The sequence below is a fragment of the Gallus gallus genome, chromosome 3 (genome assembly GCF_016699485.2).
Source record: "Gallus gallus isolate bGalGal1 chromosome 3, bGalGal1.mat.broiler.GRCg7b, whole genome shotgun sequence".
Lineage (NCBI taxonomy): Eukaryota > Metazoa > Chordata > Aves > Galliformes > Phasianidae > Gallus > Gallus gallus.
In genome coordinates this window covers 100,702,270-100,726,983 of record NC_052534.1, presented here as the reverse complement: position 1 = coordinate 100,726,983, position 24,714 = coordinate 100,702,270, and the positions used below count along the sequence as shown (strand labels likewise).

The window sequence follows — 24,714 nt, the reverse complement described above, 5'->3', positions numbered from 1 at the left end:
TGCCTAGAGCACTTGTCACTGAAGGCTCAGGCAAAAAACTCATGACAGCAAGCAGTATAAAAGGAAAAATAAAAGAAAAGGGATTACAGGTTAGCTTCTGTACTCTACGTCAATGAGAGCTTACAGGTGTAGAGAAAAATTCCAGACCTGCTAGTCAATGGAAATTTTGCTTTTGACTTCAGAGGGGCCAGGTTTTCATACATAGACTTTCTGTGCATTGTTTTTGTTTTCCACAAGTCTACTCTGCTTATTTTTAATTGGGTGGAAGAAAATATGCTCAAAAATCTAATTGCAAATCATAGTGCAGTGATTTAGATATATTCTCTTCATTCTCATAACTTGGTTTGCTATGTCTAGCTTTTGCTAAGTTCTTTCTATCTTTCTTCTTCTTTTTTTCTTTCTTTTCCATAGTGGCTTTAGCTACTAGTGCAGCGTTTTATAAATTTACATTTTTTTTAGAAAATTATTTGGAAACATGCTTTTCTAATTAAAAATCAACTTCTTCCTTCTACACAAACATGTTAACAGCTAAGTAAAAGCCAAACTATTAAGTAGCATTTATTTAATTGTGATTTTCTCTAGTTATTTATGAGGATTCATTTGGCTATAATTATTTAAATACGCTTACAATGACCTGACTATTCATTGTACAGAATTACATCAAATTTGCACCTGTAATATGAGACAAATATATCAGAGGAGGGCCACTAAGATGAGCAGAGGGCTGGAGCACCTCTCCTATGAGGAAAGGTTGAGGGAACTGGACTTGTTTAGCTTGGAGAAGAGAAGGCTCTGGGGAGACCTCATTATGGCCTTCCAGTACTTGAAGGGAGAGTATAAACACGAGGGGGAACGACTGTTTACGAGGGTGGATAGTGATAGGACAAGGGGGGATGGTCTTAAACTGAGACAGGGGAGGTTTAGGTTAGATATTAAGAGGCATTTTTTCACCCAGAGGGTGGTGACGCACTGGAACAGGTTGCCCAAGGAAGTTGTGGATGCCCCATTCCTAGAGGCACTCAAGGCCAGGCTGGATGTGGCTCTGGGCAGCCTGGTCTGGTGGTTGGTGACCCTGCACATAGCAGGGGGGTTGAAACTAGATGGGCATTGTGGTCCTTTTCAACCCAGGCCATTCTGTGATTCTATGGTATTAATATTTTTTGCTCTGATTATTTATTTATTTATTTATTTAACAAGGAAAATGTAGACAAGTGCCTGAAAAAAGCCCAGCTTCATAAATAATATTCTACCTGTAAAAAGTCTGTCTTATTTAATAAATTCATTGGATGAAACATGACTGAAAACCATGCCTCTAACACTGCATGAGTGTTATTCTTCTCTCTTCTGTCCTTTTATATTTGTAAAATTTGACATTCAACAACAGGAAAAACATCATCATAAACTTGAATAATGTGACTGGAATTCAGTTCACACCTGCCTAAGACAGAAAGGACTTGGAAGCACTCTTTCTTTCTTACAGTGAGTATCCATATCTACTAACTGGCTGTGTGGGGAGAGAGCACCTTTTGTAGTGTTAATTTTGGTCTGTGGAATTGAGATTGCTCTGAGCTTTGGGTCTGGCTCCCATGGTGCACCACACAGAAGAACTGAGCTTGTTTATAGGAGTGGAAAAAACTTATGCCAGGTGCAAGAGTCATGTTGATCAGTGCAGGGGGACCAGGGGCTGCTTTACAACTGAGTCACAGCCTAGAAGTCTGCTTTTGGGGCAGTGCAATCCCTGCTGATTTCTAAATTAGTTGGTACTGCTCCAAAAGTAATGCCTCCTATTTTATTGTGTTGTCCCATGATGTCAGAGGCAGATGGTGGTGGTATAGCAGTTGAACCTTCCCAAAAATATTCCATTATATTTTGTTACTGTGTGTCAGATGGCAGCAGAGAGGGGCAGTCTGACAGAATGGAGTCTGGAATAGAAGTGCAGATGAACCAAAGGTGTGTCACAGAATTCCTTCATGCAGAAAAAATGGCACCCATTAACATTTACTGAATGTCTGTGGAGACCAAACAGAGGATGTGAGCAGAGTCAGGTGGTGGGTGGTGTGTTTCAGTAGTGGAGACAATGACAGTGGGTCATCTCTGCTGGTGCAGATTTTTACAAGCCTGGCATGCAGATTCTTGTTCATTGGTGGCTAAAACACATAGCTAATGGTGATGACTGTCGAAAATAGTATTTTGCAGCTGAGGATTTGCTTCATCAAATAGTGTTACTGTGATCTTTGTATCAGTTGTAGTTTCCGTGTAAATAAATAGGAGGCCTTATTTTTGGAATGATCCACATAGTTCTTCATGCTGCACTCTTGTTCCATGTGAAAGAAAAGAGCCAGGGAACTCACTTACGTGATTAGGTTGTTGAATCTTCAGTATTGACTACAATGAAAACCTGTAGATGGAGAAACCACCACTATTGGAATATGAAAAATGTTCTAGCTTGATGAAAACAGAAAAGTGATTCCACTTGCGTTAGTGTAACCGTGTTGAAGTGCTCTTTAAGAAAATGGGAGAGGGTGAGGAAAAGAAGTGGGGATGAACTGTGCTGTTAATGGCTTGGTGAATTCTTGTTTGTTTCCACGTGAAAGAAGATGGATGTGTGAAGAGTCACTCAAGTTCCAGGGAGAAACTGAGCAAGACAGATTAGTCCCACCTCAGCCTGACACCTGGGGCACATCCTTATCTAAGGGGGTAAATGGATCAGAATGTTACTGCCCGTTTATTTATTCTCCTTCTGTTTGGAGACTTTCCCTGATTAATTACTCTCTAGTAATTGCTGTTGTTAACTAATGTCAAACCTAATTAACCTGGAGTCCCTTCATCCAGTACCTCCACCATCCCTTTGCAAAGACGAGAAGGTCATCAGCAAGGAAGTTCTGAGGATGGCCACACTTTACCCATTCGTTTATTTGCTTTGGGCCTTGTTTGCTATTCCTGCTGCAATGCCTGGCGACAGCTTTCTAGAATTCCCATCAAGTCTAATTGGCCTGCTGAAGCAGCAGTGAACACAAGATTTAAGAAATGTTTTCTTTAAAAACTTCTGGTCCTACAGACACTTTAAGATCAAGTTTCACTCTGCTGAAATCACACACGATTCCCTGTGATTTTCATGAGAAATACTGTAAGAAAGTATTAAAAGAGAAACATGTCTCAGTGGTTTGGAGGGACTGATGGCCAGGGGGGTTGATGAGTGGGTGGTGGTAACATAGCAAGGCATCTACAGAATCTTTAAAGTTTGCCAAAATTAACACATACAAGGTATTCAGTATCAAAGTTTTCAATATTTGGCTCCATAAACACAATACTGGTTGCAAAAACAAAGCTAAGGATTTCATGCTGATTACTTAAATAAAAACTGTTTAATTATGAACATTTGGGAAATGAAGTTATGAAGAACTGACCAATATTGCTACAGCTTCCTGGTGTTCATACCAGGCTATGAGCACTGTGCCAGCATCTTACTGCTTATCGCATTGTGATCCAGCTATGGCAAACAGCTCTGAGCTTAGCATGGCTCAGGCAGATAGCTCAGTGCAGAAGGAGGTCTAACTCATCACTGAGGCCTCTTGATTTTAGTTTCATTGAAGTGTGAACATTACAGTTCAATAAAAGCTGCCAGCATCCTCCATGCAGGTGCTGATCATGAAGGTCAGGTTTCTATCTTCCATTCTTAGTTTTACTTACCTTTAGGCATTTCCATACAATAAAAATAGAAGATTTATTTCAAAAGTAGAAATAAATATTGTTAGCATTCAGATTAATCGTAAAAATCAGATTTTTCTGTCTGTCTCTTGGTAAGAGCTCTGTTTTTTTAATATTTTATCTTGACACAATCATTTTTACTATTAAAATTTTACCTAAGTAGTGCTATATCGAGGCAAGATGCAGTTACGCTATAGTAGTCCTTACTCTTCTACAGTTGCTGTTGAAAATATGTATCCATTGACGTTCTTATCTGGATTACTCCTGTGTCTCTGTCTTTCTTTCCTCTCCCATCTCTCCTGTCCACCTTTCTGTTTGGATGAACCTCACTTTTCTAAGTCATGACGTTATCTTGCCATTTGAAAGTCCCATGGATAGAAAGCTTTCATTTAAGACTTTGAATACATAAATGAAAGTTAAGGAATGACTACAGTATTGGAGTAATGAATTATGCTTTCTCATGAAGATGAACTTAATCTGTCCATCATTGTTAAAGATAACAAAAAAATGTTTTTATAAATACATTTACAACAAAAGGGGGGCCAAGAGGAATCTCCATCCTTCATTGGATGTGATGGGGAGCACTGTCATGAAGGACTATGAAAAGGTTGAGGTACTCAATGCCTTCTATTCTTCTGTCTTTAATAGTCAGAACAGTTATCCTCGGCGTACTCAGCCCCTTGAGCTGAAAGAGAAAAATGAGGAGCAGAATAATCCCCTCATCTCCACACAATCTCCTTTCAGGTAGTTGTAGAGAACAATAAGGTCTCCCCTGAGCCTTCTCTTCTACAGACTGAGCAATTACAGTTCCATTAGCCACTCCTCATAATGCTTGTGCTCCAGACCTAACAATACTTTCATTGCCTTTCTTTGCACTCGGGTCAGCCTCTTCTCCTGCGTAGCAGTGATAGGACAAGAGGTAACGGCCTCAAGGTGTGACAGGGGAGATTCAGCTTGGATATCAATAAAAATTTATTATCTGAAAGAGTGTCCAAGCACTGGAACAGGCTGCCCATGGAAGTGATGGTGTCACCATCCCTGGAGATTTTCAAGAAATGTGGAGATGTGGCACTGAGGGACATGGTTCAGTGGGCATGGGGGTGGTGGGTTGACAAATTGCCTAGATGACCTTAGAGGTCTTTTCCAATGTTAATGATTCTATGATTATTGTGATTTCTTCATGAAGATTCCTCTTGCCAGAGCTGCAGTATCTCTGAAAACATTACTGAACTATAGATACTAGTACCGAGTCAAAGTGCTGACAGTCAGTGGTTATACATCAATGTAGCTCAGAATAGAAATACTCCCTAATTATTAGTCCTTTTGTATTATCGTTACTTTACAAATAGGTTACGTCTATGGTTACAGATGACAGGAGTCAGATATGGTGAGTTTAATTTTGCTTTTTAAGCTCCCAGCTGCAGTTACAATGATCAACCCCTCATTTTGCTTTAAGTAAGCTTGCTAGTAAGTTTTTACCAATTAATCCATGGCAGGAAAATTCTTTATTTTAAAAGACAAGAGCTAATGTTCTTGCATTTGGAGTGAAGAGAAAACCTCCTTGTTAAAAATCAGTAGCTTCTTAGACTTAGTCTCAAAGTATGTAAGAGGGGATTTGCCAGAATAGTTTAACATTAAAAATCCTGAACAATGAGTTTTATTGTAATGAAGACAGAATGTAGGCAAAGCCTTCTTAAGTCTTTGTTTGTACTTCCTAGGTGCCTTAGGCAGCTGCCTTTATGTGAAGCAAGTTACAGCGGAGTTATCCATGTAGACAAATGTGCCTATTTTTCTTCTTCTTCTTTTTTTTTTTTCTAGAGTAAGGTTTTGCATTTCTCATTCACATGATAGATCTATCTCTACAACTGCTGACTGCTGACAGTTTAGGTCTTCAGAATATCTTTAATCTCCAAAGAGGAAGACATGTTAGTACTAGTATGTATTGCACAGGACTTCTACTTTTGGAGTATAAAAGCTCTACTGATTGCATTCATTTAGCTACTTTAGTTGGGAATGCTACAGTGTAATAATGTAAATACTGTACGATGCATAACTGACTTGCTTAGGAAAAGCACAACCTAAGAATTAGTTCTTAACCTATGAGACTGGTCTCACAAGTGCAGTGTAAAAGCACTCCAGATGAAACCAGTTTTACAACAGAGAGCAAAAAGGAGGCAGAAAGGGAGGATAGGAAGCAAGAGAGATGGATTTATAGCTAAGATTCAGCTACAAAACTCTTGGGAACTCACAGCCTAGCAGAACTGTGATGTGTAACCTTGGGTATTTCTTCAGCTTTGGAGAGATGCAAAGTCAGGGGGAGTTCTGGCTACTCACTGAGTGTTTGAATGCTGCATGTTGCTATCTATCTATCTATCTATCTATCTGATTCCTAGTTCCTATCTGAAATGTAAGATGGGGGTACTAATGTTTAGGGTTTGTTTTTCAGGCCTAAAAATCTACAAAATCAGCCTTGAGCAGTGGAAGCAAGTGGTCTACCTGTTTAGTCCACAAAATGCGTGCAAAAAAGGACATTTTGTTTTAAAAAGGCTCCCTGAACTCTGTTGGGGTATGCTAGCTTATTAATCATAATATTGCCAGAAATTCTGAAAAAAAAAAATAAAGTAGCAGAAACTAACTTTTGTTTTAACTAGTTTGTAAACAGAAACTATTTTATTACAGGAAAAGTATGCATTTTGTCTGGGAAGGTACAGAACAATCAAAAAAGAAAAAAAAAAAAAGAAAGCAAGTGAAAAATAAAAGTAAAAAGAATCTTCTGTTTCAATTTAATCTTCAGAAATGATCAACCGAAATAAATTAATGGAGCACTGGGAAATCATATTTTAGCTTCCTTTAACTTCTTATTAGACAAAACAGTGTCTTTATAATTCTGCTGGTTGGAAAACTCTCCTCCATGTGTGGAGTGGATCACACGCTGCATCTCACTGTACTATTTCATCAATGATTCCGTTCCTAATCTTGTTGGTAGAGAATTGTGAATCAGAAGTTGCATAGCCAAATCAAGCCATAAATATGGTGCAGATGACTCAACAATGAACGTGTATAAACTTACATATAAATTTCACCAGTTCTCCATCTCTGAGATTCTTTCCATCAGATCCAGGTGGCTATGAGATAATGACTAGCACATACAGAATCTGTCAAAAAAAAGTAACATAGGGTCAAAGCCTAAAAATATGGATCTTGCCATTGTTAGCTCTCAAAATGTGCCTCATCGGTCAAGATCAGTTAAGGAGTGGAATACAGAAACAGAAACCATCAACATTACTTTGCATTTACATGGATGATTTGGAATCATACAAGATTCCAGAACTACTTGTAAAATGCAGTTGAACTTAGTTTGTAGATGTGTGTCATTGAATTTCATGAAATGCTCTACATTTGTCAGGGTTAGAGCAAAACTCAGAAAGTCAGTAAAGTTTACAATATCTAATGAAGAAAGCAACCAGCCAAACAACTCTTAAAATGTTTGGCATTACAGAAGAGCATATGGTGTTAGACCTTTGGCACTGCGTGACGTGATCTGAATTTCTTCCCGCTTTGGCCTGTTTTTTTTCACTCAGATTTCTTAAAATATATTGTCAATGCAAAATTTGGATATTTCTGCTCTTAGTGAGGGGAATCTCAGATGGATTCTCTTCCCTTTCTTGTAACATTCTTTTGCCCTTATCCATATCCATATTTTCTCTCCACACAGTTCATGATCCATTTATGATGCTTTTAGTGCTACTTCAGAGAGGAATTTCAAAAGCTTCTGCAATACCTTTAAGATAATGGTCTGAGGAAATGCAAACAAAGTTCTATTTTAACAAAATTCCACACACTATGTAAGAGAGAAACCAATTGGATGAAATTCTGTCCTCATTCTTGTAGTTAGTAAATTTGTTATTTCTTTCAAAAGGTTTATTCATCCTTTGATCTATAGTTCACCCAGTTCTGTAAAGTGTTTCTGTCTTCATTCATGTGAGCCTGTAAATTTGACAGGTAATCCATTGCTAGGCAATCCAATGCAGTTCCTGAACAGTTTTGCAGTATGTCACAGCTGGAAGCATATACACCCGATCAATTCTACTTCATGTGCATGGTGTAATTTTCTATTTCTCCCTGGTAGATTTTTTTCAGGATTGATGGTTTTCTTCACTATCTATTCATTAGCAAAATTTAGTCATCTTTATCCAGTGGTCCCAGCCAACTGCAAGTGGAGCCTGAGATATCTAAATAAGACATCACTGTTTTTGCTGACATCTCAGCCAACATCTACTCTTGCTCAGCCTTCTCCTGCCAGCTACAAAAGGCCAAAAAAATCCAGTTACAAGTTCCCACCCCTGTTCTTAGAACGATCTGGTATTTTCTAGATTACTCAGAAGCCAAAGATAGTTATCAAAGAGTAGTCTTAGATATTATGTTTTCTGAGCTATATAATCAATCTGTACAAACACAGCTCTGATGCACTTTCATTCTTGGCTCCAGTTTCTGTGTCAGTGGTAAAGAATAGTTTCACAGTTAAACACACTTGCCATCTGTACTGTACAGTAAATCAGTGATCCCATTGTTCAAAATGTCTCCTGTGAAGATCCCTTTAAATACCTTTGAAGTCATTTTTTTTTTTTTTTAAACCCTGTCTTCTTTTTGATATGCCCACATCCCTTCTCCGATGGCATTTCCAAATGTTCCCACTGGTTATCCTTTTCGCATATGTCTAACAAAGAAATAACGTCAGACATTAACTGGGCTTGAGAGACATTTTAAAATTTACCATCCCTTTCCCTAAAAGACAATGTTTTGGGATTCCTATTACTTCATCCATCTCTTTCTCTTCCCCCTGGGTGGCTAGGAAGGACCATCCCATCTTGGCTCTGACCCTCCACTCCTGCTACTGTTGTTGATATTGCTGCTGACTTGCTGTTGTCATGATTGATGTCTTGCTGACAGGCACATAAATCATGTCTGCTCATAATGGTTAATGTCAGTATTTGCATGTATTAGGCATGTTTTTGCTCTAAAACACTTAGCACCATGTGCACTGCATTCATTCTGCTACATCAGAGTTTTGGAGGGAGGAGAAGGGAGTTTGCTGTTTATAGATATTTTTGTTTGGACAGTGGGGAGAGCAGAGACCACTGTTAAAAATCCATTCAAATGAAAAAGAACTTTGCAGCTGCAGCGCAATCCACTCAGACTACAAGACCCTACAGGATATATTATCTGGCCAACAGCATATCGGCAGCTGCAAAGATGTATCCTTGGTATCACTGGATTTTGAAGGATGCACTGGAGTATGAGTGAGAAAGAAAGATGTTCCTTAGCCCCAAAGGCTTTGATTTTTTTCACACGGCCTTTTGTGGACACCTGACCTTTTACTGATGGTTTTTGGAGGTGCAATTCAGATTTCATACATTTTACCAGTATAGTCTCATTTTTCCCCCATTGACCCGAAACAACCAAGAAACTGTTCTTATGTTCTTATTGTTTCATAATATAATTATCAATCATGGCTCCTCTGTTCTGTCCTATCCAAAAGTTCTCTGAAGGGAACAATTTGTCCCAGAATTTGGCAGCCTGGATAGCCTTCAGTTTATATGAATCCTCCTGGTGGGAATGAAATTTTGGCAGCTAATGGAGTCACAGAGGTATGTGAAAGTCAAGACTGAAGAAAATCCAGGCTCCAACTTCTAAATCTGCAGAGAGATTGTCCCTTTGGGGATCTCCAGTTCTTTGATAGCTCAGGTCATGGAGGCAGTCTGTGACTCTCCCTGTGCAGTCGTAGAAAAGAAAGTTAATGACATGAATCGTATTCTTCTTTGTAGACAAGGTTGTTTTCTTTGCAAAACTAGAACTGGAGAACAGATGTCCTTCCTGGCATTATCCATTTGTGATGATAATCATTGGCTTTGCTTTTTAATGTTAAATTGTTAGCACAGTCCCTGGCATAGTTCTAGCCCAGTCTAGCTTGCACTACTCCAAAAGATACTCAGCTTGCAATTTACCACAGGACAGATAGGGTCCTTAAATGATTGTTTTGTATGATGCAATTTTTTCAGCTCCCTTCAGCCAACATTAAAGAATCTGTATATGATTTTATTCTTCCAGCAACCATCTTAGTATTAAAAGAAAAAAAAAAAATTTGTAATGCAATAAAATGGTTGCAGAATGGACTCCAGTGCAGTCTAAATAGACATCTCTCAGACTTTACAGAAGAAACTGTAATACAAATCCAGAAGAGATGCATACATTCTAAAATATGGAAAATAGTTTTGTGAATCTTAGCATTTAGTACATATTAAAAAAAAAAAAAGTTTGCATTTTTTGAGGCATTTTGTAACCGTGTTCATTGATCTATAGAAATTTTCCATTAAGTAAGGGGCTACATTACAGAAAAACAGTAGCCTTCAAAAGTCTTTATGATGAAATAGATTCATATTCTTTACCCTTGGGAAGTGAACTCATGTCTTTTGATATAGCAGATAGCAGTGATTTCTGTAAATATCAGTGCTAAATAGTCAAGTACCTTGCTCAAAATATCTCTTGAAGCAAATCCATCATTTATTTCAGGATATTTTCTTGATTAAAATGAAGTACTCAGAAGTTATGCAGATAAAACAAGCACCAAATTGAGAGAATAATAGCTTCTGAAATAATGAAGGATCATTCTCCAAAGTAATCTTTCCAGATCAAAATGGCATATGAACCACACTTCTCAGTTCAAGACTATCTATGGATTCTTGCCTAGGCTCTTCCTGAGTAAATACATTGCTATTTCCCAGAAGTTCCTCAGGTGTAAGACATCAGACCAAAGGCTGAGCTTTAAGATGATGTGGATTGCAAAAGCAACATGTTCAGCTACAAAAATAGATGTATTATCTTGCTCTCTTCTTCCATCCATTTTCAGGGCTTTCACAGATGATCAATAGTTTTTGCTAGTGAAAAAGACAATCTTCGTATAAAGTGACAACAAATGAATGAGAGATCCTGGACAGGTGAAAAAAAAAGATGTAGGAAAGTTTCAGTGTGAATTCTTATTTAACAGATTATTGGAGGACACTCCAAGGTTCTTGTTGATAGTTTTGTTTGTTTGTTTGTTTGTTTTAAAGAAAAGGGATTAGGAAAATGAAATAATATTATGAAATTCCCTAAGCATACACACAATCACATGACCCTTAAAGTCATGCAATTATTTTGACTGCAGAAGTGAAAGGTAAGCTAATGAGTACTCAAACTATGAAAAGGTCTTATGTTCTGAGTTTTATAAAGACCCCAAAGAGTAAATTTTCTGTGTGCATTCCTCTGACCAAATACAATGTGAAACAGCCTTGACACTGGTCCTCCATCAGAGTATGACCTCCTGATATATTTTTTTTCATTTAAACTTTTTAAATAGACTTCTATCTCCCTGAAAGCATCTGGATACTTGTCCTTACATGAAACATTAACACAGAGGTGTGGAATATTTTAAGACACCTCAGAAACATTCTTCCCTATAGCATAAGGATTCTGCAGATGGCAGGATGTGGCCACTTCAAGACAGCCAAGAATCTGGGTCTCCACCCCTCCACCCTCCTTTCTGAGCATGTGTAACCAAGCTGTCTGTCTGTCAGACAGTGGGAGAGAGACCAGTGTGGGAACTGCATGTACGCTGGAAAGCTTTTTAATGAGTATCACTGACATAATTAAGAAATTATCTTTATGCATTTAAAGAGAGGACTCGCTTATGTGCTGTATGGAATTCTTAGTCTGCATCTCTGGAAATCATAGAATATTTCTTTGCTTTGGCTTAGAAACCCACAATTTAGCACATGCATTATGGTAAGTATGAAAGGATTTTTTTATGATCCATTAAGATTAAGAAGTACATGCACCCATTGCCAACAAGCACACCATCTAATCAATCTTGCATTCCATTACTCTGTTTCATGCTATTTATTTTGATGGGAAAATTCCACTGGGTGGGCCACCATCTCTTTTATAAATTAAGGAATAAAATAAACAAACAAATAACCCACCCGCAACTGAGATTCATTCTAAAACTCAGAAGGTTCTCATATATTAAATGACTGCATCCCAAAGTAACATCTATTTTGTATTTGAGTTCAAGAGATTTCAAAGAAAATTAATGGCAGTTGTGCACATTTGGGAAAGGAAGGATAGACCCTGAAATACAACACTATTAGTTGTCTGTGATGAATTTGGAAGGCTTGTAAGTCAGCTTTCTATCAGGGGAAAAATCAATGATACAGAATATCTTAGAATCATTTATTTATACTGTGTATAATAGGCACTGGACATAGGTGGCCATAGAGTACATGCAGGCAAAACCTTATTTAGAAGTCTTATCCCAAAGCCACTTTCCAGTTCTCAGGAAATAATTCTCACCAAGAATTGGATTTAATCAAAGAGTGTAAGATAGGCTGAACTCTCTGGTTGTTTGCAAAAGCTCCCTCATAAACCTGAATCACCAAAAACTAACAGTACAGCATTCCTTGAGAGTGCATGTATTCCTCATAGACTAAAAAGGAATGCGTAAGATTATATTTAACACAACCACCTGGTGATTCCTATCATAACAAAAGAAAGTTAATATTTTCAAAGGTGCTTAAGACTCTCTGACTTTAGTGGAAATCAAGTTTTATGTTCCATACAGGTTTAAATACCCAAGTACATACACGAGTAGGATTCAAAAAGTGTCTGGCTTGTAGCCCCCAGGTGCAGTACTATTGCTGTGAATATTCTCTAGATGCAGAGCTGAGGTTCATCTGTCCAGATACAGTCATCTGCACTCTGCAAATCCATGTGAGCTCATTGCACTCCCTTTTTTTTATTCCACAGAGGGAAAGTCACTTCTGGGGTGACAGTCATCTCATCCTGAAGCAAATGTATAAACTAGGTCAGATAAAACTTTACTTGCAATAAAAGGATCTGGAAGGAGACTGGCTGAGGCATCAATTTCGACACTGAAGAGGTCTACGTATGGGTAAGATGAATATTACTGCTTGTGTTTTGACTGTTCTTACAAAGGGATCTAGCCCAGTTTTGGCAGTATTACATGTCTTAGAGCCAAGTAAGCTGTAGAAGCAAGGTGGTTCTGTTCCTATGTCCTTTGGCATCTCCTACAAAAAAGGCCTTACAGAGCACACTAGCATGCTCCAACAAGTGAAAGATACTGGTGAAATGTTGCTATGGCTTCCTTCTTTCAGAACTCCAAGAATGAGCCTCTACCATGTATACAACTTATTGTGTTCCCCTGGCAGAGGGGGGCTTGGATTTCCCTTCACACCATGTGCCTCTACAGCATTATCTCTCACATTCTCCAGGAGTATCCTATGCCTGGATACAGGCTCTCTCTTTCTTGTTGAATTTTTTTTGTTATTAGAAAATAATTAGTGAACCTGAAAGAGACCAAATGGGACTCCGAAATTTGAATATTAAGGGCTTCATGCATAGGTGAAGTGAGAACTGGGTGACCTGGGTTATGGCCAGTACTTTGAGAACAGTTTTACTGTTTGACATGAGATATATCTTAGATAAAATGTATTAAATGAAAAAAGAAGAAAAGATATGTATCACAGAAGTAAAAATATTTCACTTCGGTAAAGAAAATCAGAGGTAATATCATAGTTCCCTAGTGCATATCATGTTTAATATGATATGCATGAGTTGGTTTTTTTTGTGTACTACAAATGCTAAAGAAAGCAGCAGACTCTGTAAATGTAAAACTGGAGTATATACAAACAGGTTCAAAATGATTTAGACATTTAAAAGACTCTACATTTATGCAGCAAGTATGAGATTACCATGAATACAGCCTACATAGTTGTGAATTCTTTACTTTTGTCCTTTGAATTGTAAGAGCAGAAAGCGGGAGTCAAGTTTATTAAAGCTGATAAGAGAGGTGGTGGATTTTACAGGAGTATGCTTGAGGTCACTCACCTCTCCCAGACATCCTTCTGTTAACTTTCCTGAGCGTGTAAAAATCCCAGAGGCTCTGGGGCTCAATATGTAGCTGTAATAGAGTATTTAAGCAAATATTTTAATAGCTTTTCAACTCTTGTTCAAACACATACATTGCTCAGCAGCAGTTCAAGGGTTAATAAAAACTTGAAAATATAATTTACTATAATTTCATCCTTAATATGTAGAATGAAGACTTATTCAGTAACACTTTAGCCATTTCTCAGTTCGTACAACATAGGAAAGATTAGTTTAGGTGGCATACAAATTACAAAAACATTGAGTTTCTCTAGGGCTTTACAATTGAAGATCTCAATTCCCTTTATGTCACGAAGATCAACATTCTGAGAAGTGTCCCTTCATGCTTATTTAACTCCATACCTGGAGACTACACAGCTCTGATTTTCACAGCAAGGGAGAGCGCTATACTTTTATGTTATTTCTCTGAGAAAAGAGAGATTAGATTCTTATCCATACTAAAATTGGATATCCAGAAATGATAGCATTCAAAATCAGTGGAAAATTCACGTTACTGTTATGCTAGTTACAGATCAGTAAAACCCTCATGACTGTTCCACCACTTTCAGCAAGTGCTGAAATGCTTCAGAGCAGCTTGTGGAAAGAATTTTAAAATCATGTTGTATGGAAATGCAGCTGCTTAGGGAACGAAGACTACGTACAGCATAGTGGCCCGAGTCAGAATTTGGTCTGGACAGAATAGTAAGTATTACAGTATCAGCTTGGGTACTTTAATGGCTTTTCACCATCTATCTTCATGATACGAGTGACTTTATTAAAATCCTACTGCATACAATTAGTGAAGTAAAAGGAAGCGTTCGACAAATGTGGGAGAACTAGGAGAACCTCATGTTCTCCTAGTACAAAGGCTCATGTGAATTATTCAAATGTATTTGTTTTCTACCCTTAGACTGGAAAGAAGTGTACAAGCAGCCACTCCTGAAACACATCAGAAACTCTGCTTTCAGCTTCTCTTCTGGCAATGCTGGAACTTCCAGAGTAGGTTCTGTTTTGAATTTAAGGCTCTAGATGAAAGTTCAGAAGTGTCCCTTTTTCATCCAATTTGGCTTGGCCACTTCTTTCACTTAAATGGGTGTTTATTGTTCATTTTGTATTAGCTGGTGGCATTGATAGTAATTCACAACTCACATCCCCGTTTGTTATTTCTCTCTAAAGGACATATTCCCAAGCTAAAAGGCAGATGCAATTTTGATGTAGTTTTAATTTGCACAGCTCTCATTATTTAGTCTCAATGGATTAAACCCAAAACTCCAGCTTAGAAAACTCCTAGTCACTGTTAAATCACTGATTACATTTTAAAGTTACAACTTAAAAGATCCAGTGGTTTGTTATTTCATGTGAATTAAAGCTGCTGTATTATAACATCTTAAGTACATGTCGTACCTTATTCAGACATATCCCTTAAGTGGTTTATATTTACTCTGTAAAGTTTATCCCATATAGATTGCTTATATTCACCTCTGTTAATGACAGAAAGTTTACCAATAAACTAAAGACTTGTGCTCTCAGTTTCAGGCAAGGATTTTTAAACATAACTGCAATTTATAATGCCTCTACTTCTAGAGGAATTTAGATAGCTAAACTTAGGCAAGTAAAAATCATGTCATATTTCTGTTTAATTTCCTTGGCACTAGACATGAAACTTCTAGACTGAAATGATATTGTATGACATCTGAAGAAACAGTCTGGCTAAACAGTCTTTTCCTTCACTTTTGGCTGTCTGAATCAATTCTTTGATGAGTTTGCTAACAAAGGGAAAGACTGATTGTAATCTAGAATCATAGAATTTCAGAATGTTCTGAGCTAGAAGGGACCCACAAAGTTCGCGAGTCCAACTCCATCTCCACCATGCTAATTTTATATGAGCATAATTCCAACAACCTTGGTTACTTTATTCCTGATTTACACCACTGTAAGCTAGATTACTTAAGATCTGATGATCTCAGTCCTTGCTGGTATAAACAGATGCATACTAAATAAGAGGATCATGGTCAAGTACCTTTAAACAAAGAGAGAAATAAAATCTTACTCTGATCACTTCTAATCTCAGAGTTACTGTTTACACTACCTAAATAAGTAATTTAAAATATAATTTTAACACAGCATTCCAGATCCTTTGTCAGGGGGAGTATACTTAGTGAAAGGGAGGAATGTAGATATCCACCTGTAAAATTATTTGTCTCTATAAGCAACAACAGGCATATGTTATACATCACATTTGGGCCGAGTCTCTGTGGCCCAGAACCAAAGTAAACACATTTTTTTTTCTGATGTAATTGTTGATTCTACTTGAATTAGTGCAATGCAATCATAGCTGTGAGAAACATTTTATTTGGACCAGCTCTCAACCAGAGCTCAGAGAGGTTGCCTACCTGGCAAACGAGCAACAGTAGCTTGTTTTCACAAAGTTCTCCAAGTTTTGTACTCGGACATACAAAAGCACTTTAAAGCATGGGCTATGTTCTTTTCTAACTGACACTTAAGTACATCAGAAGCTACAAAGAAGTCAAATGCAGCCCTCCTGGTGTACATGAGGTGGGCTTTATGTTCCACAACCTGGTTGTTTTGCTGTTTGGGGGCAAGCACTGTGTTTTTCCCCTTCTCCCTTCATTCCCCGGGTGCAAGTAGTGGCTACCAGACCAACATGCAGCAGCAGTAGCAGTAACTTGAGCTCACTATCTGAATGCTTTGTCAAAAATGCCTACATTACACAACTACTCGTGAAATTATCCCAATATATGCGCTGATTCACATGCCTAAAAAGGGAGGGAAAGTAACAGAGGAATGTACAACTTTTTCACCTGGCACAGCAATAGAAAGAGTTGTATCCAAGATACATTTCTGAAGGGAAAAAGAATAGAGTTACAATAGTAAGAATTTTTCCCCAAAGTTTTTAAAACTATGCATAAGCTTATAGATCTACTAAGGTCAACAGAGATCTCTCCCTTTTGAGTTCACAAGGCTCTGGGTATCATTAAATTTTAGAAGGGATTGAAACCCACATTCCTCTGAAGATATGTGTATTAAGTAATAAGTAAGTCACAGGTAAACAAATGAAGTCTGGGAGATCCAGGAGTAAATACACGAAAATGGTGACTAAGACTATTTGCAAAATCAAGGTGCTAGTTTGAACATAATTTCAGGTATGAAAGGGATTACACATTTGATTTACTTCCAATTTTGTGGTTTTAAATGTGGCTTTAAAAGGTTTCTTAAGTTATATCTTCACTTTTTAAAATTATTTTATTGATATTTAATATCTATTATGTTTAAGGGACAAATAGAAGTCAAATAAAAGTTTTCCAAACTAGCTTTGAAAGTCAGATTTGTGGAAAGGTTTCATGTTATGTTGTTCTAAACTGAATTATTCTTATCATTCCTATAACTTCCTTGTTATACATAGAGAGTCGTTGATGCCTGCCTAATTCTGCTGAAGCAATCAGGAGAAGATTCAGATCGGAATTACTACCAGCAGTGGAAGGGGAGAACTAGAAACAGAAGGTGAGAAGGGAAACAACAGAAAGAAAGGGAGTGGTTGTAATCTTAAGTTCAGGAATGCGCTTTTGCTATTTTCTAACAATGATCCAACAGAGTGCAAGAACAAGAGTATTTAATGACAGGAGTTTCCAGTGGTAGGAATAGAACGATTGCCTGAAGATTGAATTTAAGTATTTACCACAGATCTCTTTGAACACACTCAGGACGTTGTGTGCACACAGGGAGAAGAAATGATATAGCATATCTCTATCCAGGATTCCCAAACAATTCCCAGAAAATTATCCAGTTACTAAGAAATAAATTGACTTTTTTCCTTCTCTTGTTTTTTTTTTTTTCTTTTGTACACATACAATTATATAATGCTGTAAACTATATTTCTTCTGTTTCCTATAGCACTGCACAGGTGGTTCGTTCATTGAAAGCACTTCTGCTGTTCCAGATAGTTCATCGTATAAACAAACAATGGAAATCTCTGCTCTGTAAACTTTAAAAAAAAAAAAATCCAAACATTGAATTTGTAGGATTTCTCTAGCTTTACTCACTCTCCTCAATCAAATCCTTCTGTGAATCAAAAAGAATTAAACTTAAACCATTTAAAACAAAAGATGTACATCTGGAAAGAGATTACCTAAGCACAAATGTTTAACAGAAATCTGGGAGTCACAAAATGATAATATCTGCGTTCTTGAAAGTCTTCAGCCAAAATGCTTGGCTTGCATAGTATGTTTTCTCATTGGGCCTCTTCCACCTATATTCTGTCATGAAATTAACTAATTCCTCACCTGAAGGTATGTCTAGCTCTAGATGCTTATTTAGCTGGATTTAGCTGTCAGTACTCACGCTGTGAGCCATGCTGATGTTCCCTCCCTAGTAGACGTATCATTAGCCAGTATTGAATTGGTCTCTGTAATTCCTCTAAAAGAGTGCAGGGCAGTGAGAAGTACTCCAACATGCTATACAAAATAGGTAAAAGCTAAGACTGGAATAGCACCAGTGTCTGAGCTCAAACTGGAAATCAGTCAGAGTCTTTGATTTTCCATAAGCCAACTGTACAAATTTTACAGAAGGGCAAAATGAGCTTCAGCCTAGTTGAAGAGCTTCAGCCAAAGCCAAAAGAATGAAATCAAGACTGTGCCTCTCATCTCACTTCCTTATGGAGGTCCCAAAAGATCTTTAATAGGAGTTAGAAGAGTGTATACAGTAACAATTACCTCCACGCAAGCTCTGCTATACCATGCAACTATTTGAGTTGCCTCAGTGAGGAGAAGCATGTGCAGAAAAATGGTAAAACAATCAAACTATAACTTGTGCAATAAAATGGTGTTTTAACTCGTCAGGGACATTCTGCCATTTCTCTTCTAAATCTGTCAGATAGCTTGTTCCTAAATTTGAGCAAGTTTATGTGACTTTCATATTACAGGAAAAACAAGATCTTCACCTAGGAACTCTGCTTGACTAAGTCCAGAATGTTTAGAAGGTTCAGGATCAGATATCCAGCTTTTATTTCTGCAGCAGGAAGAAGTGTACCTGTTATCAGAAACACATTCTTCTCAATTCACTTCCCTATATTTGGCAGAATGGATTGACTTTGTATTTATCATTTATAGTAAGAACACATAAATGTTAGAAAAACAATACTTCAAATACTCTAAGGATGGGTTTTTGTTTTAGTGTTTATTTCTATAATGAAAACGCATGGATAAATATGCTTCTTGGATTAATTAAAGGGATTTTCCACAGTATTTCCTGATTTTTTTTTTTTTCCCAAGTAGCTAGCCTTGGTTCCTTGAAACCAGCTCTCTTCCTTCAAGTATCTGAGACAACTTATGATACATGTGAATGTGCAAATAGATTGTTTTAAAACGCATTCACTCTGCAGAACTTGAATTTCATTATGTGTATACCAGGTGGGGTAATGTTTTTAAGAAACTACTTTTGCAGTTGTGTGGGTCTTTTCTTCATTTTTCTTTTCTTTTCTTTACTTTTCTGTCCTTTTTTTTTTTTTTTTTTTTTTTTTTTAAGAGGGTGGGATTGTTTTCCTCACGGATTTATATTCTACATACCAATATTTATTAATGGAGAGAGAAAAATGAAAAGATGTAAAGATCCAGCCTTTTCTTTTGTGCTCATTTAGGAGCTGTATCAGGGGTACTCTGAACAGCTTTGTTTCAAGCCATGAACTTATGAACTGACGAAATTTTATGAAATCCAACTCTTACTGTTATTACAATATGATCTTCATTCACTTCGTCACCCAATATTTTTTTCTGCAAAGTCAAATTTCACTGTCTTTTCTTCTAGGGAGATATGGATTTCCATTCCTACTTCCATCCACTGTATGCTGTGGTGAGCACCAGTGCAGTTACTAAAACCCAATGGTGACATCGATGGCTGAATGTTGTTCATGGAAGTGGCTTTATGATCTAGACTCACAGAGTGCTTGGTCTTCTCATCTGCTTCCTGAGATTTGTCTTTTGGGATTGTTCTTTACTTCCCACGTTCAAAAGTGAACTGGGCAGCCACATGCATTTCTTTTACTGAACCCAGAGTAGAGATAAGCTGTTATTAATTTATTATGGGTTTCTTCATGAAATGAATACATTTCTTTCAGCTATTTCTTTCACTAGTTTAGAACTAATATATTGCCAACACTATTTTCCTGTAGAAAAAAGGACTGGAAGAAATGGTACAAAATCCATAGCAGAGATAGATCCAGGAGCCAACTGCCTTCATTTGTTTAGATTCACTGTAGAACTCAGTGTAATTAAATCTGCTCCCGGTTCAGTAAGATTGATGGAGGAAAGAAACCTAGGAAACTTCAGGGAGGGAGAAGAGAGGTTGCAAAAATCACCAGATGGCGCTGGTAGATACGGCGTGCCAGAACAACACAGGCTGTGAGCACTTCTCTGCCTCTGGACCAAGGCAACTTTATGGCTGGATTGCATTGCATGATCTGAACATATGGTGCTATGCATTGGTGGTTTTCATTTGGTGGTCTCCCCAAACATATTGCACATATTATGTGTTGTACATTTTCAGAATTAAGAAATAAAGTAAAATTCAGAAATAGAGAATTCACACAGTTACACATACTCCTTGGGTCCAAAAGCAATTTAGAAATATAGAGTGCTGTGGTTTAACCCCGACAGGCAACTAAGCAACACACAGCTTCTTGTTTACTCCTCCCAGGTGGGATGGGGGAGACAACTGGAAAAGAAAAACAGTGAGTACTCATGTGTTTGAGACAAAGACATTTTACCAGGTAAAGCAAAGGCTGTATGCAACAAGCAAAGCAAAGAATTCATTCAGTACTTCCCATCAGCAGGCTGCTGTTCATCCAGTTCCAAGAAAGCAGGGCTCATCACAGCATCATAGAATCATAGAATGGCTTGACTTGAAAGGGACCACGATGATCATCTAGTTTCAACCCCCCTGCTATGTGCAGGGTCGCCAACCACGCACGCTTCATGGTTTACTGGGAAGAAAAATGCCATGCTATCACTCCGTATATCCTCCCTTTCTCCTTCTTTACCTCATCTTTTATTGTTGATCATGAATCCATACAGTATGGAATATCCCTCTAGCTAGTTTAGATCAGCTGTCCTGGTTCTGCCCCCTCCCAGCTCCTTGTACTGCCCCAGCCCCTCGCTGTCAGGGCAGCAAAAGAAACTGAAACATCCTTGGGTCTGTGTAGTACTGCTCAACAACTAAAACACTGGTGTACTATCACCACTGTTTTCATCAAAAGTACAAAACACATAATGCAAATTAACTCTATCCCAGACAAACCACGTAACAGGACTATCACTAGGGTTGGGATGGCTCTTTTTCTTCCTCTGTATAAATACATGAGGACATTCTTCATGTTTGGTTTTAAATAAAATTGTAGGGGTTTTGTTTAGAAACATCATAATTTTGGAAAATGTCATACAGAAATTTGAGAGATCCTCTTTTCCTTCTGTTTGAGAAAACTGAAAACATTAATTCATTTTTGACTCTTGGTAGCACATCTTTATTTATTCTTTTTTTTTTTTTTAATTTTAAATATGGTTTGCTATAGTAATTAACTTATAGCAGAATTCTTCCAGAACATTAAAATGAACATATGCCCCTTCTTTTTTTCCCCATTCCTTAACAGTCTGTTCTTTTCTAATCACAACTGGTTGGGGAATCTGACTTCTTTTTCCAAATCAGTGCACTGAGAAAAGTTCTACCCCTTATATTGTTACAGTCTCTGATTCTTATGTGACCCAACTTGATCCAATTTAGTTTGTAGAATTTGAGAGGATCACAGCTCAAAGGGCAGTGCTAAGTGGACTGTCTAATTTTAACTCTTTGATGACTTCAGAGATGTTGCTTTGTAGGCCAATACACACATACCCATCTGAGGTAGCATCAGTAAGGTGCAGAACAACGTGGCTCTGCTCCAGCAAAGCACTTAACCAGTCGTTCAGCGTGGAGCCCCAGGGCTGAAGTGAAGAGGGAGGTACTGTGACATGACTTGCACTATGAACTGCATTTAGATTTATGGCTAGTGTTGATCTGAAAATCAGGATAGTTAATCCAAACATAGTGTTTATTTTGCACTGAAAAGAGTTATTCACAAAGGTTAACCTAACCTAATAGAGTCACTCCCAGAGGCTCTCTGGGTAAGCCCATCTTGCTACGCTCATTGTAGAGGATGTTTAGAGAGATTAATCTTGTGACGATAAAGTGAGCCTTTGTGAAAACCCTTCCAAATGTCATGCACATAATATTTTTCTGACCTACTACATCTCTTGGACTCTGCATAATATTTCTAAAATGCTCTAAACCATTCCAACATTTTGGAAAGTGTTACCTCTCTGCTTAATCCTCAGGTGGATGGTGTAATATCTGAAACTGTGTTTAGAGCTGAAGCTTGCTTTCAATGCTGGTGTTAACCACAGCTTTATGCTTGAAAGTTTTCAATTGTTCCCCTGGTTTATTGACTGAAGTGTACCACTGACACATCTGTGGATCATATGATGTTGATTCTTTCAGTGACAGCTTCTGCAAAAGTGATACACTTTTCCAAGTTGTTAAAGTAGCTTTATGGTTTTCAACTCCCCTGCTTCACCTCAGTCAAATGCAGGAACAAAGTTTGTGTTGAACAAGTGAATACTAAGATATTAATATGGACAGTGAGTGTACAACAAATGTACAATCTGGATGATATTATAGGTTAAAAATGATGATACGTGACCCTAGGATATTTTGTAATATAAATCCATGCAAGACTATGTAGGAGACGGTCCTTTCAAACTGTCTTTGTGTTCTTGATTTTAGAGCTTTTTAAGGCCTTCAAAATGTGCCTAATCTTGTTTTGTGTGTAGAACTAAACAGAGGGTTAATCTTTTCGGGTCACTAGCAGTCATAATCCTATGACATGAAGAACAGAAAAGGAGAAGGCAACATCTAAAATCTCAGCAGATAGGGCTGAAGATGATTGACAGCAACTTTCTTGGCCCTGGAGAGTGGCCAGAGAAGGGTAACAAAGCTGGTGAGGGGTCTAGAGCACAGGTCTTATGAGGAGTGGCTGAGGGAATGGGATTGTTTAGTTTGATGAAGAGGATGCTCAGGGGAGACCTTATCGGTTTCTACAACTACCTGAAGGGAGGTTATAGTGAGGTAAGGGTTGGCCTCTTTTCTTCTGTAACTAGTGATAGGACGAGATGGAATGGCCTCAAGTTGCACCAAGGGAGGTTCAGTTTGGATGTTATGAAAAATTTATTCTCTGAAAAAGTGCTCAGGCTCTTCAGTGGGCTGCCCAGGGAGGTGGTTGAGCTGCCAACCCTGGAGATGTTCAAGAAAAGTTAAGATGTTTTACTAAAGGACATGGTTTAGTGGGGCAATGTTAGTGGTAGGTGAACAGTTGGACTAGATGATCTCAGAGGTCTTTTCCAACCTTGGTGATTCTATGATTATATCAGACATGACACATGAATGTGCTGTGGTAAATAAAGGATATCAAAGAAAGAAGACAAAGCCTAGCAGGTTATAAGCACCTCCCTGTCCTATGCATGAATTCTGATTACTTGTGACTGGATCTGTTCAAGACAGTTTTCCAGTGCTTTGTCTGCACAGTTCATTCTGCATAAAAGGTGTAATTATTTCTGTCAGCAGATAACTCTGCATTGAGCATTGCTACAAATAAATTATTTATTTAACAAACACAGCCCTTTAAAGAATGAGGATTATGCAGTGTTCTTTGTCCTACCTGATTTACTCTCATGTAAGTTCAGACAGCAACTTTAAATTCATCTCCATCTGCCTGAACCACACTTAAAGCAAAGAGAAAAATATATGTGATCAAAGTAATGACTTTCTCCTTCTGTGTGAAATAGTAAACTATTTCCTTTCATATGCTGAAACAGGAAAAATACATCTTACACTTACTTTGTCTTGATCTTAGAATAAATTCACAATTTTTAAAAAGTCAATTGATACGCAAACACAGAAACCAATGTACCACTAACAGTAAACTGATTTCTTTTTTCTATGTATTTTCTCTTCAATGCATTACAAAAGCATCTGATTTTTTATCATGCTTAGTTCATTAATGATTCTGTGGAAGCAGGGCCTTGGGAAGCATCTGTGCCATTTGGATTGCACAGTTGTGGAAGTTACTTGCTACCCAGAAGGAAAGTTTCAATTGACCATCATAGAAAGGGAACTATTTCCCAGGAGGAAAGAGTCCATTCATATAAAGTTCATGTCCTCCAGTATATCTGCTGGTCACACACACAGAAGATAAAAAATAAAATATAAAATAAAATAAATGTAAAATAAAAATAATAAATGTACATATATCCTGGAAAGAAAGATCCTTGCAATACCTATTGTAGATGAGCAATTTGCACAATGGTGGTGAAAATGAATGGAGTAGGATGTGATCCGTTCTCCAGCTCATTCACATCTGTCATCATCTTCCAAAGTACAGCATCAGTCTAAAGTAGGAGTCCTGTTTTGATTCATAATCAAGACCTACATTTTAGTTTTAGGCATGTGAATGATAGAGAAGTTTTGTTACTGTTTGGAAAGAGTCAAAACTGAAAAAAAGCATGTGAAAACATATTCTGAGACTGTAAAGGCTTTGAGTTGGAGTATCTCCTGAAGGATGCTAGCGCCAACAGGAATTAAACATCCAGACCCGCTTTCCAGCAGCAACCTTCCTCTCCCACACATGCAGCAAATGTGTTCACTCCCTATCCCTTTGCACACTGGGCTGACCTTCCCCTGAAATAAGTCAGTTCAGCATGAGACCAAAATATGGGCCTTTTGGGTCTTCCTTTGTCCAAAAAGTGTGTAATTTTTAGGCCCAGTAGGACTGACCTTCTTTGTCTTGAAATAAGTATCAAGACTCTCATTGACTTCTGTGGAAAGTGGATTGGGCATTGAGCTTGCCTCTGGAAAAAACAAATAAAATATAATAGATAATAGAAGAGGTAAGTAGTATGGCCTCAAGCTGTGCTCGGGGATGTTCAG

At 37.8% G+C, this 24,714-nt stretch overlaps 1 long non-coding RNA gene across 1 annotated transcript in view; it reads left to right on the top strand.

Moving 5' to 3' along the window:
- The window catches only part of LOC121110298, a 71,842-nt gene extending 48,857 nt beyond the window's left edge, over nt 1-22,985 (top strand). The window contains exons 3-6 of the long non-coding RNA XR_005858559.2: nt 12,550-12,694; nt 14,600-14,688; nt 17,114-17,211; nt 19,510-22,985. This is a non-coding gene — a long non-coding RNA (uncharacterized LOC121110298). The remainder of the gene's footprint in view (nt 1-12,549; nt 12,695-14,599; nt 14,689-17,113; nt 17,212-19,509) is intronic.
- Nucleotides 22,986-24,714: the final 1,729 nt, after the last annotated feature.